The following is a 15,630-nucleotide window of genomic DNA, read 5'->3' as shown; positions in this document are numbered from 1 at the left end:
ATTTTTATGCGCCCAGGTGCTGATGAATGACTCTCAAACAGCGGCTGGAATGACGTTTTGGGCAGACTTTACACGTTGTCAACACGAAAGGAGATCGCCTCCGTGGCGCAATCGGCTAGCGCGTTCGGCTGTTAACCGGAAGGCTGGAGGTTCGAGCCCTCCCGGAGGCGAGGCTAGAGGCTTCACTTTTTATGCGCCAAGGTGCTGATGAATGACTCTCCAACAGCGGCTGGAATGACGTTTTGGGCAGACTTTACACGTTGTCAACACGAAAGAAGATCGGGGTCGACGGGTCGTCACCCGCCTCCGTGGCGCAATTGGATTCGACTTCCGGCTGCCGAACGCGTCGGACGTTCTTATCATGAGCTCCGTCGGAGCGGTTTCAGCGGCCCAGTCGGGCCGCGGTAACAGGAATGCTGACGCTGCATCACAGGAGTATGAAATCATTTTGCCGTCGCTGCCATCAGGACCATCTGTTCTACACACGGCATTTTTGCATGCCGACACGAAAGCTCGGCCCTATCGTCTTGAGCATTTTCGGGACGCCCTTGCACGTGTGGCACTTCTCCCAGAGGTGCTCGCTTTGGGGGCGTATCAGTACAATCACGTTTGGGCTGTCACCTTCAAGAGCGCCGAGGGGAAAAAGAAGTTGCTAGCCGTCGCAGACTTCAAAGTCAAGGACGGCCGCTGCGTCGTGGTGGACCCAAGCAACCAGGACACCCGGCTCAAGCTCCACTGGCTGCTGCATCACGTCCCTGACGATGAGGTACGGGCGGCCCTGGCGCCTTTTGGAAAAGTGACAGGAATCACAAGAGACAAGTGGCGCGTCCCAGGATGCCCGGACATGGGGTCGACAACGCGGTCGGTGTCCCTCAAGTTGGGACCTGGTGTCACGGTGGACGACCTCCCCCATCAACTGCGTATCGCCGGCGACCTAGCGTTAGTAGTGGTGCCTTGCAGAGCCCCGCTCTGCCTACGGTGCAAGGGCAAGGGCCACATTCGGAGGGAGTGCCGAGTACCGCGCTGTGCGCTCTGCCGTCGCTTTGGCCACGACGAGAGCCAGTGCGTCCGAACCTACGCAAGCGTCGCAGGACCCGTGGGGAGCGACGATAACTTGGAGCACCTCATGGACGTGGCCGATGCCGAGGAGGCCGCCTCGGGTACTTCCGACAGGGCAGCCCCAAAAGCGGACGTTACGCCAGCACCTGAAGGTGACGGGACGAAAGGCACGGTTGACGCGGCACCTGGTACGGACGCTACGAGGCAAGCTGGGCGGTCAGAGGTTCCTACGGCAGAGAACGTTACACCGAACGGCGCAGAAATCAGCGTCGTTAAGGACTCTGCCGTTGAGGGATCTATGGTTGACGTGGAGGCCTCGGCAAGTGGCCTTACCACCAAAAGGACTCACGAGGACGCCAGCACGGGCCCCAGCGTGTCAAACCACGAGGAGCCACCTCCGAAGGCGGCCCCCTTCAGGAGGCCACGGCTCAACGTCAAGCCGAAGGTCCCTGGCGACGATGCAAGAGTGGTCAAGCCACCCCCGTGAGTGTCCGACCGTGGCTACCTTGAGGCCTCGGGGTAGGCGTGGTGGACAGTCGGACGCTAGTTTCTCGTCGAGACGCAATACACGGCTCCGAACCCGAGGTAAGCACCATGCGGTCTCTCTCCCCTCCATGGAATGGCACTAAGATTAGAAGCGCCCTTACGCATTGCCACCATAAACGTCCGCGGGATGGCAGCGAGGCGCCGACAATGCCAGCTTAGCCGACTGTTCGCGGACAACGAGCTTGATATTGTCGCCGTCCAAGAAACGAAAGTAGAAAGCCAGGAACAGACCGACCGCATGGTGCAACCTTTTCGATCTCGTTTTAATGTATGCGTTGCACATTCAGTTGGTTTGTCAGGGGGTTGCTGTTTATTTATTCGGCAATCGATTGGCATCACAGAGACTGCTGTGGTTTCGTGCACTTCCGGTCGTTTTGTGTACTGTGATTTTTCTTTTTCGAATATCGAGTGGCGTGTAATTTGCGTTTATGCGCCAAATCGCGACAGTGAGCGAAAAGTTTTTTTTGAAGGTATAAGGGCGTACCTTGAAAGTGAAAGAATGATTATTCTTTTAGGGGATTTTAATTGTGTGTGCGCGCCAGAGGATCGTGTGAATCAAGTCCCTGTTCGCGACCAGAGTGCCATTTATTTAAGTGATATTATTGCTGAACATGAATTGGAAGACGTCGCGCGCCTTGCCTCCACAGGCAAGGTTCAGTTTACTCATTTTCAGGGTTTCAGTCATGCCCGACTCGATAGAGCTTACATTTCGCTTGATCTCGCCCCGTTATGTGACCATTATACTGTTCAGCCTGTCTCGTTCAGTGACCACGCGTTAGTAATGTTCAGCCTTGGAAAGAAAGCCAGAAGGCAAAAGTGGAATTGGTCGCTGTGGAAATTAAACGGGAGTCTTGTTCTGGACGAGGTTTTTAAAAGTACAGTTAACAGTTTATTTGAGAAGTTAAAAGAGAATAATCAAATGAAGTGGGGGGTCAAGTGGGAACTGTTTAAAGAGGAGGTAAAAATGAACGCCATAGAAAGAAGTAGTTTACTCAACTACCAGAGACAGAGGAAGGAGAAAGAGCTCAGGCGTGAATTGGACATTCTTTTAAGCGAAGAAACCGCTCTGCCCGGCGAGTTCGCGCTGGAAATAAGAAACATCAAGAACCAGTTGGAAATTATTGACGCAGAACGTTACAGAGGGGCCGTCGTGCGTGCGCGATCCGAAAGACTTTGGTGCAGCGAAAAGCCGACAAAGCGCGCGCTTAGTGACGAACAGAGATACGCGCGGCAGAATGAGATAAATGAAATCAGCTACGGCCACTCTGTAACGCGTGATAAGATAACAATTCGACGGGCGTTTGTCGAACACTATCGCGAGTTACTTGGGCACGGCGCGCCATTACAGGACGGTTTTGACAGCGAGTTTTTGCTGCTAATGCCCAAGCTAGAAGAGCATCTTCGTATCAGCTTGGAAGCGCCGATTAGTGTCCGCGAAATAGAGCGGGCCATTGACGAGTTAAGCGCAGGAAAGACACCCGGTCCTGACGGCCTAGGCTCCGAGTTTTACAAAATGTTTAAATGGGAATCAGCAAATGCCCTTTACCATGTGCTAACCGAGGCCTATGATTTAAATATTTTGCCGCCATCATTGTCCTTATACCCAAGAGCGATGACCCCGCAAAACTTTTGTCCGTGGCATCCTACAGACCTATAAGTCTAGCGAATGTGGACTACAAAATCTACATGAAGGTCCTGGCTCAAAGATTACAGTCCGTAATTAAATGTTTAGTGGGGCCACATCAGGCGTGTGGTATAAAAGGGCGTACCATTTGTACGAATATACATGTCGCAAGAAGCATTTTAGAATGCTGCGACGCTTTCTCCAGTCGAGTTGCAATGTTGCAGCTCGACCTGGAGAAAGCGTTCGACCGCGTATCGCATCAAGTTCTTTTCAATATTCTGGAGTATGTTAATGTAGGTAGTGTTATTCTAGACGGTCTCAAAATGGCTTACAAAAACTGTACTACGCGCTTAATTGTTAATAAGGATGTTAGTGAGAGTGTCGACGTCCGCTGTTCTGTGAGGCAAGGTTGCCCACTGTCGCCCTTGCTTTTTGCTATTTATTTAGAACCCTTTTGTTTGCGACTTCTTCAAGACGAAAGAATTAATGGTTTTAGAATCCAGTCAAGCGAGGTGAAAGTTCTGGCGTACGCGGACGACGTTGCCGTTTTTTGTACTGATCGAGATAGCGTGCGCGAGGTGGTCACTGTTGCATCTTCTTTTTGCAAAAAAAACGGGGAGTTTGATTAACTGGGGAAAATGTGCTGGTTTTTGGCATGGTAACTGGGACGCGACGCCTAGTGTTTTTTTGAACATCCAGTGGACGGCCTTGCCAGTCAAGTATCTTGGGGTGCCGCTCGAACATTATCGAGACAGCTCGCGGTATTGGAACGAGGAGACGGAGAAGGTCCGGACAAAAGCGGAAAGTTGGAAGGGTCGTGAACTCTCGATGTTTGCACGGGCTACTGTATGCAATATTTTTTTGATAGCGAAAGTGTGGTATGTGTTGCAAGCGCTGGCTATATCGCGTATCAACGTGCAAAAGATACACAGAGTATTTGCAGTTTTTATTTGGGGATCAGTTTGGGAGCGCTCTTCCCGCACGAATTTGTTCCGTTCAGTGCGATGCGGTGGGTTAGGACTGTCTCACCTGTTCATCCGACAAATTGTGTCTCGGTTTATTTTTCTCCGTGATCAAAATGATGTTTTTTTACGCACAGTTATCCAAGTAAGAATGCGAAATATTCTACCAGAGTTTGTGGTGTCATCGAGTACCGAAGCGAGTGGCAGTGTCCGTACGGTTACCTGCGAGAAGTTCTTTTATCTTTTAAGATGTTGAAGGTGCGTTTTTCTTTAGAATACCTGAGTAATGTAACGCGAAAGAGGTTGTATAAAGATTTAGTTGACGTCTTATTGCCCGTACCCCTTTACAGATCTCTATATTCGCAGGGAACGGGTCAGGATGTACTAAAAAGAGTTAAAAGAATGCCGATAAAACCAGCGGTTAAATCCTTTTTCTTTGGACTACACAGCGGCACACTCCCTGTGAAGTCGTGGCTTGAGAGTAGGGGGATATTTGTTCCATGGACAACCAACTGCCTGCTCTGTAAAAGACCGGAGACCATAGAGCATGTCTTCATCGAATGCTGGGACGCAGTTTTTTATTGGGATATTCTCCAGCGCACATTAAAAAAGGACTTTCCTGTAACACCGTTTGGTATTCGGTTTTTGCCCATCGAAAATGAAGGTGGGGTTCCGTACGACATGATTATGGTACTCGGTCTTCACAGTATTTGGAAAACGAGAATGGCTGTGCGCCACGCGGACGTCGATGTACGGTCAGTGCGAGAAAACTTTATTGAGAGCGTGGCATACATTCGAACAGTTCTTGCGGCACAGCCTGAGTCCCCTGACTGGTTGCCGCTTCTAAAAAAGCTGGTGTGCCTTAAACGATTTTAAATGTAACCGCGCTAGTCTAGCGGAGGTTGTCGGTTTCTCTTTTAACACTCTCATGTGTGTACTTGGTGCAATTGTCAAAACAGGCAATAAAAAAAAAAAAAAAAAAAAAAAAGCCTCCGTGGCGCAATCGGCTAGCGCGTTCGGCTGTTAACCGGAAGGCTGGAGGCTCGAGCCCTCCCGGAGGCGAGGCTAGAGGCTTCACTTTTTATGCTCCCAGGTGCTGATGAATGACTCTCAAACAGCGGCTGGAATGACGTTTTGGGCAGACTTTACACGTTGTCAACACGAAAGGAGATCGCCTCCGTGGCGCAATCGGCTAGCGCGTTCGGCTGTTAACCGGAAGGCTGGAGGTTCGAGCCCTCCCGGAGGCGAGGCTAGAGGCTTCACTTTTTATGCGCCCAGGTGCTGATGAATGACTCTCAAACAGCGGCTGGAATGACGTTTTGGGCAGACTTTACACGTTGTCAACACGAAAGGAGATCGGGGTCGTCACCCGCCTCCGTGGCGCAATCGGCTAGCGCGTTCGGCTGTTAACCGGAAGGCTGGAGGTTGGAGCCCCCCCGGAGGCGAGGCTAGAGGGCTTCACTTTTTATGCTCCCAGGTGCTGATGAATGACTCTCAAACAGCGGCTGGAATGACGTTTTGGGCAGACTTTACACGTTGTCAACACGAAAGGAGATCGCCTCCGTGGCGCAATCGGCTAGCGCGTTCGGCTGTTAACCGGAAGGCTGGAGGTTCGAGCCCTCCCGGAGGCGAGGCTAGAGGCTTCACTTTTTATGCGCCAAGGTGCTGATGAATGACTCTCAAACAGCGGCTGGAATGACGTTTTGGGCAGACTTTACACGTTGTCAACACGAAAGGAGATCGCCTCCGTGGAGTCCACTTCCGGCCGCCGAAGCGAAAGGACGTGCGATCATGAGCTCCGTCGGAGCGGTTTCAGCGGCCTCATTGGGCCGCGGTAACAGGACCGAGGAAGGAACACAGGAATACTCCGTTGTTTTGCCACCACTGCCAACTGGGTCAGTTGTTTTAAATACTGTTTTTCTTCACGCCGACATCAAGGGACGGCCTTACCACGTCGAAGAGTTCCGCGACGCCCTGGTTCGTCTCGCCTTACTGCCCGAGGTTATCGCCCTTGGGGCGTATCAAATGAACCATGTGTGGGCGGTGACCTTCAAAAGCGAGGAGGGCAAAAAGAAGTTGCTGGCCGCGTCCGAGCTCGTCGTAAAGGGCCGTCGGTGCATCGTCATCGATCCAAGCAACCAGGACGTGCGGATCAAACTGCACTGGCTGCTCTACAACGTCGCTGACGACGACGTGCGGGCGGCTCTGGCTCCGTACGGAAAAGTCGTCGAAGTTGCCAAGGAGAAGTGGCGCGTCGATGGCTGCGGAAGCGTCGGCACAATGACGCGCACGGCGGTCCTCCGTCTCAAGGGAGGCGTGACTGTGGACGACATCCCGCACCAGCTGCGGGTCGGCGGCGAGTTGGCCCTCGTCGTGGTGCCAGGTAGGGCCCCTCTCTGCCTGCGATGCCAACGGACGGGACACATCCGCAAGGAGTGTCGCGTCCCCAGGTGCAACGTCTGCCGGCGGTTCGGCCACGAGGGCGCCCAGTGCGTGCGGACGTACGCGGCGGCCACGGCCCCTGTGGGGAGCGACGAGAAATCGGAGCTTCTCATGGACGAGGCCGACGCCGAGGAGGCCGCTGCGGGCTCTGTTGGCACGTCCCCGGGTGCCACGCCTGCGCCCGTGGGCGACGCGGCGACCAGCGTGGACGGCACGGCACAGGGTGCGGACGCGACGCTGAAAGCGGCGCTGCGGGACTGTTCGGCCGGCGAAGTGACCGCGCCGAGCACCAGGCATGCCAAGGCCCACGACGACGGGAACGCAGAGGCCGTCGGAGATGTGCCCATGGACGACACCGTGGCCTCTGCAAGTGGCCTGACCACGAAGCGAACCAGGGAAGACGGCGGCATAGACCCCGCCGCGGCAAGCCAGGAGGAGCCGCCCATCAAGACGGCGCCCATCAGGAGAATGCGCATCACCCCGAAACCGAACATTCCCGTGGACGAGAGGAGGGCGGCCAAGCCACCCCCTTGAGTGTGTGGGACAGAGCCCGATTGGGACCTCGGAGTCTGCGCGACGGGCAGTCAGTCGCCACCACTGCGTCGCGACAGAGCGAAGTCTCTACGGTCCGAGGTAAGCGCCATACGGTCTGTCTTTTCTTTGAATGGCCATCAGCCTAGAGGCAGCCCTACGTTTTGCCACGATTAACGTACGCGGGCTAGCGGCGAGGCGGCGGCAATACCAACTTAGCAGGTTGTTTGCGGACAACGAGCTAGATATTATCGCCGTCCAGGAAAGCAAAGTGGAAAGCCAAGAACAGACAGACCGTATGGTGCAGCCTTTTCGAGCTCTCTTTAATGTCTGTGTCTCTCATGCTGTCGGGACGTCGGGAGGGTGCTGTTTGTTTATTCGCAGATCAGTTGGCGCTGTCGAGACGGCTGTAGGCGCGAGCGCTTTTGGCCGCTTCGCTTTTTGTGATTTTTCTTATTCAAATGTTGAATGGCGCGTGATTTGTGCATACGCCCCAAATCGCGAACGCGAACGTAAAGAATTTTTTGAAAGTCTCAGTCCGTATCTCGAATGTAATAGAGCTATTGTTTTTCTGGGTGATTTTAATTGTGTTTGCACTCTAGAAGATCGTTCCGGCCAAGTACGCCTACACGACCAAAGTGCTTTTTATTTAAACGATATCGTTGGGAAGAACGCTTTAGAAGACGTTGGATACTGTGCGTCTAACGGCAACGTACAGTTCACACATTTTCAAGGTTATAGTCACGCGCGACTGGATAGGGCGTATATTTCAATAGACCTTATTCACTTATGCAGCCAATACGCGGTTCAGCATGTTTCTTTTAGTGATCACGCGATGGTTATGTTCACCTTGGGTAACAGAGGTAAAGAAAAAAAATGGAATTGGTCACTGTGGAAGTTAAACAGTAGTCTGGTGAAGGACGAAGTGTTTAGAGCTGCCGTCAAAGAGTCTTTTAGGACGTTACACGAAAGTGAACAAGCAAGGTGGGGGGTAAGGTGGGAACTTTTGAAAGAAGAGGTAAAAATGAACGCGATAGAAAGAAGTACTATATTAAACCATCAGAAAACGAGGAAAGAGAACGAGCTGAGGCGCCAATTGAACTTCATTCTAATCGAAGAAAGCTTAAAACCCGGCGAGTTTCAACAGGAAATAAGGAACATAAAGAATCAATTGGAAGTGATCGATGCTGAAAGATACAGGGGGGCCGTTGTGAGGGCGCGATCCGAAAAGCTTTGGTTGAGCGAAATGCCTAATAAGCGTGCGCTGGGCGATGAAAAAAGGTACGCGCAGCGAAATGAGATAAAAGAAATTTGCTGCCATAACACAGTCACTCGTGATAAGAAAGCAATCGAGCGGGCATTTGTTGAGCATTATCGCCATCTTCTCGGGCAGAGCACACAACAAGGGGAGGGTTTTGATTCAGAATTTTTATCTTTGATGCCCCAACTCGACGAACACATCCGTGATAGTTTAGAGACACCGATTAGTGTTCACGAAATTCAGATAGCCATCGACGACCTCAGCACTGGAAAAACACCCGGACCAGATGGTCTTGGCGCCGAATTTTATAAGGAGTTTAAAACTGAGGCCGCGTATGTTCTCCAAAAAGTGCTAATCGAGGCGTACGAAAACAATAGATTGCCACCGTCATTTTTAAGAACACATACGGTACTTATTCCGAAGTCAGACGATCCAGTTAAGCTTTTGTCTGTTGCTTCTTACAGACCGATAAGTTTAGCAAATGTAGATTATAAAATCTACATGAAAGTTTTAACCACACGATTACAGAGTGTTATCCAATGTCTTGTAGGGTCGCATCAGACTTGCGGCATAAAGGGCCGAACTATTGGCACTAACGTACATGTTGCAAGAAGCATTTTGGAATGTTGTGACGCTCTCGACGGCCGAGTTGCAATGTTGCAGCTCGACCTAGAGAAAGCTTTTGATCGTGTGTCACATCAGGTGCTTTTTAGTATTTTGGAACATGTAAACGTCGGCTCTGTAATAATTAAGGGTGTAAAAATGTCGTACCATGGTTGCTCTACATGTTTAGTTGTGAACAAAAGTGTAAGCGAAAAAATCGATGTTCGGTCCTCTGTGCGACAAGGTTGCCCTTTGTCGCCCCTACTCTTTGCCATCTACTTAGAACCTTTTTGTTTAAGACTCATCAGTAATCATAATATTCGGGGTTTTAAACTGCACTCTAGCGAGGTGAAAGTCCTTTCATACGCGGATGATATTGCCGTTTTTTGTGTTGACCAAGACAGTTTGCATGAAGTAGTCAGCACTGCTTCTTCTTATTGTGCGAAATCAGGTAGCTTAATTAACTGGGGGAAATGCACAGGGTTCTGGCACGGGAACTGGGACACAACACCTAAGGTTTTTGTAAATGTTCAGTGGACAACCTTGCCTGCGAGGTATCTCGGCGTGCCGCTAGAGCATTACCGAGATACTGAACCATATTGGAACGACGAGAAAGAGAGGGTGAGAACAAAAACGGAGAATTGGAAGGGCCGGGATTTGTCCATGTTTGCGCGTGCCACTGTTTGTAACCTTTTTCTGACGGCAAAAATATGGTATGTGTTGCAGTTTTTGTCTATGTCGCGCATCAACGTGCAGAGGCTGCACAGAGTGTTCGCAGTCTTCATCTGGGGTTCAACCTGGGAGCGCTCAGCTCGTACGAACTTGTTCCGATCAGTTCGATGTGGTGGGCTCGGCTTGTCTCACTTGTTTATTCGGCAAATTGTATCGAGGTTTATGTTTCTGCGCGATCAAGAAGATATTTTCTTACGCACTGTTATTCAAACGCGATTAAGAAACTTGTTGCCTGAGTTCGTAGTGTCGTCAAGTAACGTCATGTGTTTGAGTGTCCGCGGTTATTTGCGTGAAGTGGTGCTGTCATTCCAGATGTTAAAAGTGCGTTTTTCTTTAGAGTATTTGGGTTCGGTTTCACGGAAAAAACTGTATAAGGACTTAGTGGATGTTTTATTGCCAATCCCCCTGTACAGGTCTTTATACCCCGATAGCTCAGGTTTAGACGTTTTGAAAAGAGTTAAAAGAATGCCGGTAAAATCCACCGTTAAATCGTTTTTCTTTAGATTACACTGCGGCGTCCTGCCAGTTAAGACATGGCTGGAGGAAAAGGGCGTATTTGTACCGTGGTCTACTAATTGTCTCTTATGTAAAAAGCCTGAGACCATAGAACATGTATTCATTGAATGTTGGGATGCCATCTTCCACTGGGACATCCTCCAGCGCACTCTTAAGAAAGAGCTACCCATAACAGCGCAGGGAATTCGCTTCCTGCCCGTTGACAACGACGGCGGGGTTCCCTACGACATGTTTATGGCACTCAGCCTTCACAGTATATGGAAGACGAGGATGGGGGTACGCCATGCGGACGTGAACGTTCGCACGGTCAGAGAAAACTTTGTTGAAAGTGTGGCCTACATTCGCGAGGTGTATCGGGCGCTACCTGAACCCCCAGACTGGTGGAACGTCCTGAATGATTTGGTTCTCCTGAAGAGACTTTAATGTAACCACGTCGACAAAGAAGTGATTGACGTGTTTTAGCATTTTATCTGTACCAAATGCAAAAACAGGCAATAAATAAAAAAAAAAAAAAAAAAAAAGAGATCGCCTCTGTGGCGCAATCGGCTAGCGCGTTCGGCTGTTAACCGGAAGGCTGGAGGTTCGAGCCCTCCCGGAGGCGAGGCTAGAGGCTTCACTTTTTATGCGCCAAGGTGCTGATGAATGACTCTCAAACAGCGGCTGGAATGACGTTTTGGGCAGACTTTACACGTTGTCAACACGAAAGGAGATCGCCTCCGTGGCGCAATCGGCTAGCGCGTTCGGCTGTTAACCGGAAGGCTGGAGGTTCGAGCCCTCCCGGAGGCGAGGCTAGAGGCTTCACTTTTTATGCGCCCAGGTGCTGATGAATGACTCTCAAACAGCGGCTGGAATGACGTTTTGGGCAGACTTTACACGTTGTCAACACGAAAGGACATCGCCTCCGTGGCGCAATCGGCTAGCGCGTTCGGCTGTTAACCGGAAGGCTGGAGGTTGGAGCCCCCCCGGAGGCGAGGCTAGAGGGCTTCACTTTTTATGCTCCCAGGTGCTGATGAATGACTCTCAAACAGCGGCTGGAATGACGTTTTGGGCAGACTTTACACGTTGTCAACACGAAAGGAGATCGCCTCCGTGGCATTCCACTTCCGGCAGCCGAAGCGATCGGACGCGGAATGTCTAGCTCCGTCGGAGCGGTTTTGGCGGCCCAGCCGGGCCGCGGTATCAGGGACGTTGATGATAAGGAATACGCTGTCATCCTGCCTTCGCTGCCCACCGGATCACTCGTGGTAAATACGGTTTTTTTACATGCCGATATTAAGGGACGTCCGTATCGCGCCGAAGATTTTCGCGACGCGCTGGTTCGCTTAGGACTACTCCCCGAGGTTGCCGCCCTCGGGGCGTATCAAATGAATCACGTCTGGGCCGTCACCTTCAAGACTACCGAGGGGTCCAAGAAGCTACTGGCGGAGTCGGAGCTCGTCGTCAAGGGGCGGCGGTGCATCGTCGTCGACCCGGGCAACCGGGACGTACGCCTCAAGCTACACTGGCTGCTTTTTAACGTCGGCGACGACGACGTGAGGGCAGCCTTGGCGCCTTACGGCAAGGTCCTGGACGTCTCCAGGGAGCGGTGGCACATCGACGGCTGCCACAGCGTCAGCACCATGACGCGGACGGCGGTGCTGCGCCTGAAGGGGGGCGTGACTCCCGACGACATCCCGCACCAGCTGCGCGTCGCCGGTGAGCTCGCCCTCGTTGTCGTGCCGGGCAGGGCGCCGCTCTGCCTGCGGTGTCAGCGGACGGGGCACATCCGCAAGGAGTGCCGCGTCCCCAAGTGCAACGTCTGCCGACGGTTCGGCCACGACGGCACGCAGTGCGTAAGGACTGTTAAGAATGGAACCTTCGGCGACCTTCTTCCGAGTTTCAACGCTGCGGAAACGAGTCAAGACGAGTCCGGGACCGTCGCCCGCCTGTCGGGGCCTGCGCGAAACGAGTCCCGACGAGTCCGGGACCGTCGCCTGCGTGACGGGGCCTGCGGCAACAAGTCTCAACGCGCCCGTGACGTTGGCGGGACGTGTGTGTGTGCGTGGTGGTTGGTGCGCTCGGGAAAGGGAGAGAGGCATGGCCTAACTGCGGAGAACTTTGGCTACGTCGCACTGGACGGCGGACTTTGTTGCATCGCACTTGACGGCGGGTTGCTGCATCGCACCTGCTGCCCTGGCGGGGAGTGAGGGAGAAACGGACCCTATAGACCGACACGCTGTTTACAAACAAGCCCACGTTTGCCCACACCAGGTGTGGGCACTGCGCACGCGCAGAAACCAAATTTGGAAGGAGTGAAGCGTCCGCGCATGCGCAGTGCCGTAGACAGCGCCACCGCAGCTGCGTGACGTCAGGTTCGCGTGTTGGTCTATATAAGGCGGAGCGCGAGGCTGCTCCGTTGTTCTCTCGGATTTGACGACTGTATCGCAACCATGTAATTAAACCGTTCGTTACGTTACCAAGTCTCCCACCTCCACTGAACCCCTGGGTTCTTCACTTCGGGGAATGGACGTCGTCTCGAGCCAGGAAGCTTCCGGACGTGCGGCCTAAACCCCGCCTCGAACAACTGGTTGGCAGCAGTTGGGATCGGACCATGCGACATCGTGCTACATCTGTGGGTGAGCGTTTGGACTTTGCTTTGAGATTCGCCAGGCTTCAGATTATGGGTAATTAATTTTGAACTGCTGGGAATCCTTAGTGTTTGACTCGTGCGCTAGGTTTGTGTACAACCTCGCGACAAGTTTTATAGCAAAGCCAAAGCTAAAGAGCAGCGATCATGGATCTAATGAGGTTACTGAGAACAGATTTACTCTGTTTATGTGAAGAATTTGGTGTGGAGGTGGAGCAAAAGATGAAGAAATCTGAGATCAGTAAAGCAATTTCAGAGAGCGCGGAAGCAGAGGATATTAAAATTGCGTGGGAATTACTTCAGAACGCTAAAAGTGAGGCTGCAGCGAAAGAGGAACGAGAACGAGCGCAAGCTGCAGCGAAAGAGGAACGAGAACAGGAGCAGGCTGCAGCAAGAGAGGAACGAGCGCAGGCTGCAGCGAAAGAGGAACGAGAACAGGAGCAGGCTGCAGCAAGAGAGGAACGAGCGCAGGCTGCAGCGAGAGAGGAACGAGCGCAGGCTGCAGCGGCAGAGGAACGAGCGCTAAAAAGGCTAGAGCTCGAAATTGAACAACAGCGATTAAACTCTCAGAACAGTAGAGTTGGGGCTCCTGTACGAGCAAGTGAGGCCGAGTCGTATCAAATGAAGAAGCTCCTGCAGCCGTTTAAAGTTGGGGAAGACGTGGGCCTATTCTTAGTTAACTTTGAGAGGACATGTGAGAAGTTGAGCTTCGCCCCAGAAACGTGGCCGCAACGGCTTTTGACTTTGTTGCCCTGTGAGGCTGCAGAGGTTGTCGCGCGCCTTAATACTAGAGACGCGGACGACTACGACAAGGTGAAGTCGAGCCTTTTGAAGCGGTATCGCCTTTCTGCCGAGGCGTTCCGTCAAAGGTTTAGAAACGCATCCAAGAAGAGCAGCGAGGGCTACTCGGAATTCGCGTACGCGCTTAAAACCAACTTGATAGAATGGTTGAAGAGCGAGGAAGTGTACGAAAGCCGCGACAAGGTAGTCGAGTGTGTGTGCCTCGAACAGTTCTTTCGTAGCATTCCGCAGTCAGTCAAGCTCTGGGTGCAGGATAGGGTGGGAGTCGACTCTGTCGAAAGGGCTGCTGAGCTAGCCGAAGAGTACGCAACGCGTAGAAAGCTGAGCGGAGAGGACAGCGAACCCGGCCGGAGCGATCAGCGCAAGCCCTTCCAACAGGGAAACGGCTCGCGAGAAAAAAGGCACGAGAAGCCAGAAACAGGACAAAAGGTCCCAGAAAAGAGCGGAGATCCCTCGAACGGAGATCCCTCGAGCGGAGATCCCTCGAACGGAGACGAGGCACGGAAAAGCCAAAAAGGGCAGTTCGAGGCAAGGAAGCCGTTCCTGTGCTACAACTGTCAGGAGCCGGGACACACAGCGGCCAGGTGTAACAAACCGCGGGTTGTGTTCTCGTACGTGAGCGGTAGTGACAGGGACCTGGAGCTTCTTCGTCCCTATCTTCACGAGCTCCAGGTAAACGGAAAGCCGTGCAGGGTGCTTCGGGACAGTGCAGCGACGATGGACGTTGTTCATCCGTCGTATGTAACGACATCCGACTTTACTGGAAAGGTAGTTTGGATCAAGCAGCTGCTCGAGAAGCACAGTGTCTGTCTGCCTATGGCGAGAGTAAGGATAACTGGCCCGTTCGGAGAGCTAGTGACAGAGGCGGCTGTCTCGCAAACAGTCCCGTTGGAGTATCCCTATTTGTTTTCTAACCGGTCAGATTTCCTGCTGCGCGAAAGGGGTCAACAACTGGGAGAAGGACTAGTTCAGTCGTGTACGAGGTCCAAATCGCGTCAGCTCGCCCCTTTGTTAACGAGTGATCCAGAGCGAAAGGCAGCTGACGGGGAGCAAGCACTCCCAGAGTTGGAGGCAGAGAAACGGGATGAGGGGGTCCGGGTTGTAGAACAGCCCGACCTCGTAGCACCAGAAAGCGTACGCCGTCCCAACGCGCCGGCGAAAAAGGCGGAGGAAGACGGGATCATCAAAGGATCTCTCGTAGCTCCGGCGTCACGTAACTTTGGTCCTCCGTTACGAGTAGACAGAGTGTCTTTGACAGTCGAGCAGAAGAGCGACCCTAGTGTGTCAGGGTTTCGCGGTACAGCTCAGGAGATTGCTAGGACCAATGTGACGGGGCATGAAAAAGGCGGATTGTTTTATCGGCGCTATAAGGACCGCATTTTCACGTCTAGAAATCACGTGAAAATCGATCACTATGACTTCAGCGTAAGAAAGAGGAAAGGCAAATTTAACAGCAAGGCCGATGGGTTGAGCAGATTTTTCTGATATCACCAAAAAGAGTAGGGATGATCTCAGAGGTTTTCGTCATCCACGGGAATGAGGATCTAAGTGGGGGCACTTCGTTAAAACCCCAAAATGACCTCACAAATTGCGAAGAGTTTTTGTCTTTTTGTATTTTGTTCATAGTGACCTTTTTGGAAAAATGAGTTTTGCTTTGGCGACAGCGGGTCTCGATACCCGAAATTGTCCTAAGGTTTTAAATTGCATTGTTTTGGCAAATTTTGGTAATCCGTAATCCAGTCTGGCGGGTCTCTGGCGGATTCCGAGCGTTTGACTGCGGTGTGGCGTGGTGTTGTGGGGGACGTTTCTGCTGATGCCTCCGTTGTGAGAGGTTTGGGAGTTTGCTTAGTGCTTGCAGCATCTTCTCAAGGCCTACTCCAAGCGCACCTCTTCAGGCCAGCGATAGTACCACCGGCCATTCGAGGTT

The 15,630-nt window shown here is 52.3% G+C and overlaps 8 non-coding genes and 1 pseudogene across 8 annotated transcripts; all 9 read left to right on the top strand.

The window, feature by feature from the left end:
• Positions 1-96: 96 nt before the first annotated feature.
• Positions 97-170, top strand: Trnan-guu. The gene has a single exon. It is a non-coding gene; the product is annotated as a tRNA-Asn (tRNA).
• A 5,009-nt stretch (positions 171-5,179) lies between these two features.
• Trnan-guu lies at positions 5,180-5,253 on the top strand. Its single transcript has one exon. It is a non-coding gene; the product is annotated as a tRNA-Asn (tRNA).
• Positions 5,254-5,364: 111 nt separating this feature from the next.
• Trnan-guu lies at positions 5,365-5,438 on the top strand. Its single transcript has one exon. It is a non-coding gene; the product is annotated as a tRNA-Asn (tRNA).
• Positions 5,439-5,562: 124 nt separating this feature from the next.
• On the top strand, positions 5,563-5,636 carry Trnan-guu. Its single transcript has one exon. It is a non-coding gene; the product is annotated as a tRNA-Asn (tRNA).
• A 112-nt stretch (positions 5,637-5,748) lies between these two features.
• Trnan-guu lies at positions 5,749-5,822 on the top strand. The gene has a single exon. It is a non-coding gene; the product is annotated as a tRNA-Asn (tRNA).
• A 4,981-nt stretch (positions 5,823-10,803) lies between these two features.
• Positions 10,804-10,877, top strand: Trnan-guu. Its single transcript has one exon. It is a non-coding gene; the product is annotated as a tRNA-Asn (tRNA).
• A 111-nt stretch (positions 10,878-10,988) lies between these two features.
• Trnan-guu lies at positions 10,989-11,062 on the top strand. The gene has a single exon. It is a non-coding gene; the product is annotated as a tRNA-Asn (tRNA).
• A 111-nt stretch (positions 11,063-11,173) lies between these two features.
• Positions 11,174-11,247, top strand: Trnan-guu. The gene has a single exon. It is a non-coding gene; the product is annotated as a tRNA-Asn (tRNA).
• A 2,183-nt stretch (positions 11,248-13,430) lies between these two features.
• LOC120841529 lies at positions 13,431-15,206 on the top strand (annotated as a pseudogene).
• Positions 15,207-15,630: the final 424 nt, after the last annotated feature.

Source organism: Ixodes scapularis, unplaced genomic scaffold (genome assembly GCF_016920785.2).
Source record: "Ixodes scapularis isolate PalLabHiFi unplaced genomic scaffold, ASM1692078v2 ptg000165l_1___fragment_2___debris__unscaffolded, whole genome shotgun sequence".
NCBI lineage: Eukaryota > Metazoa > Arthropoda > Arachnida > Ixodida > Ixodidae > Ixodes > Ixodes scapularis.
This window is presented reverse-complemented; position numbering and strand designations above follow the sequence as displayed.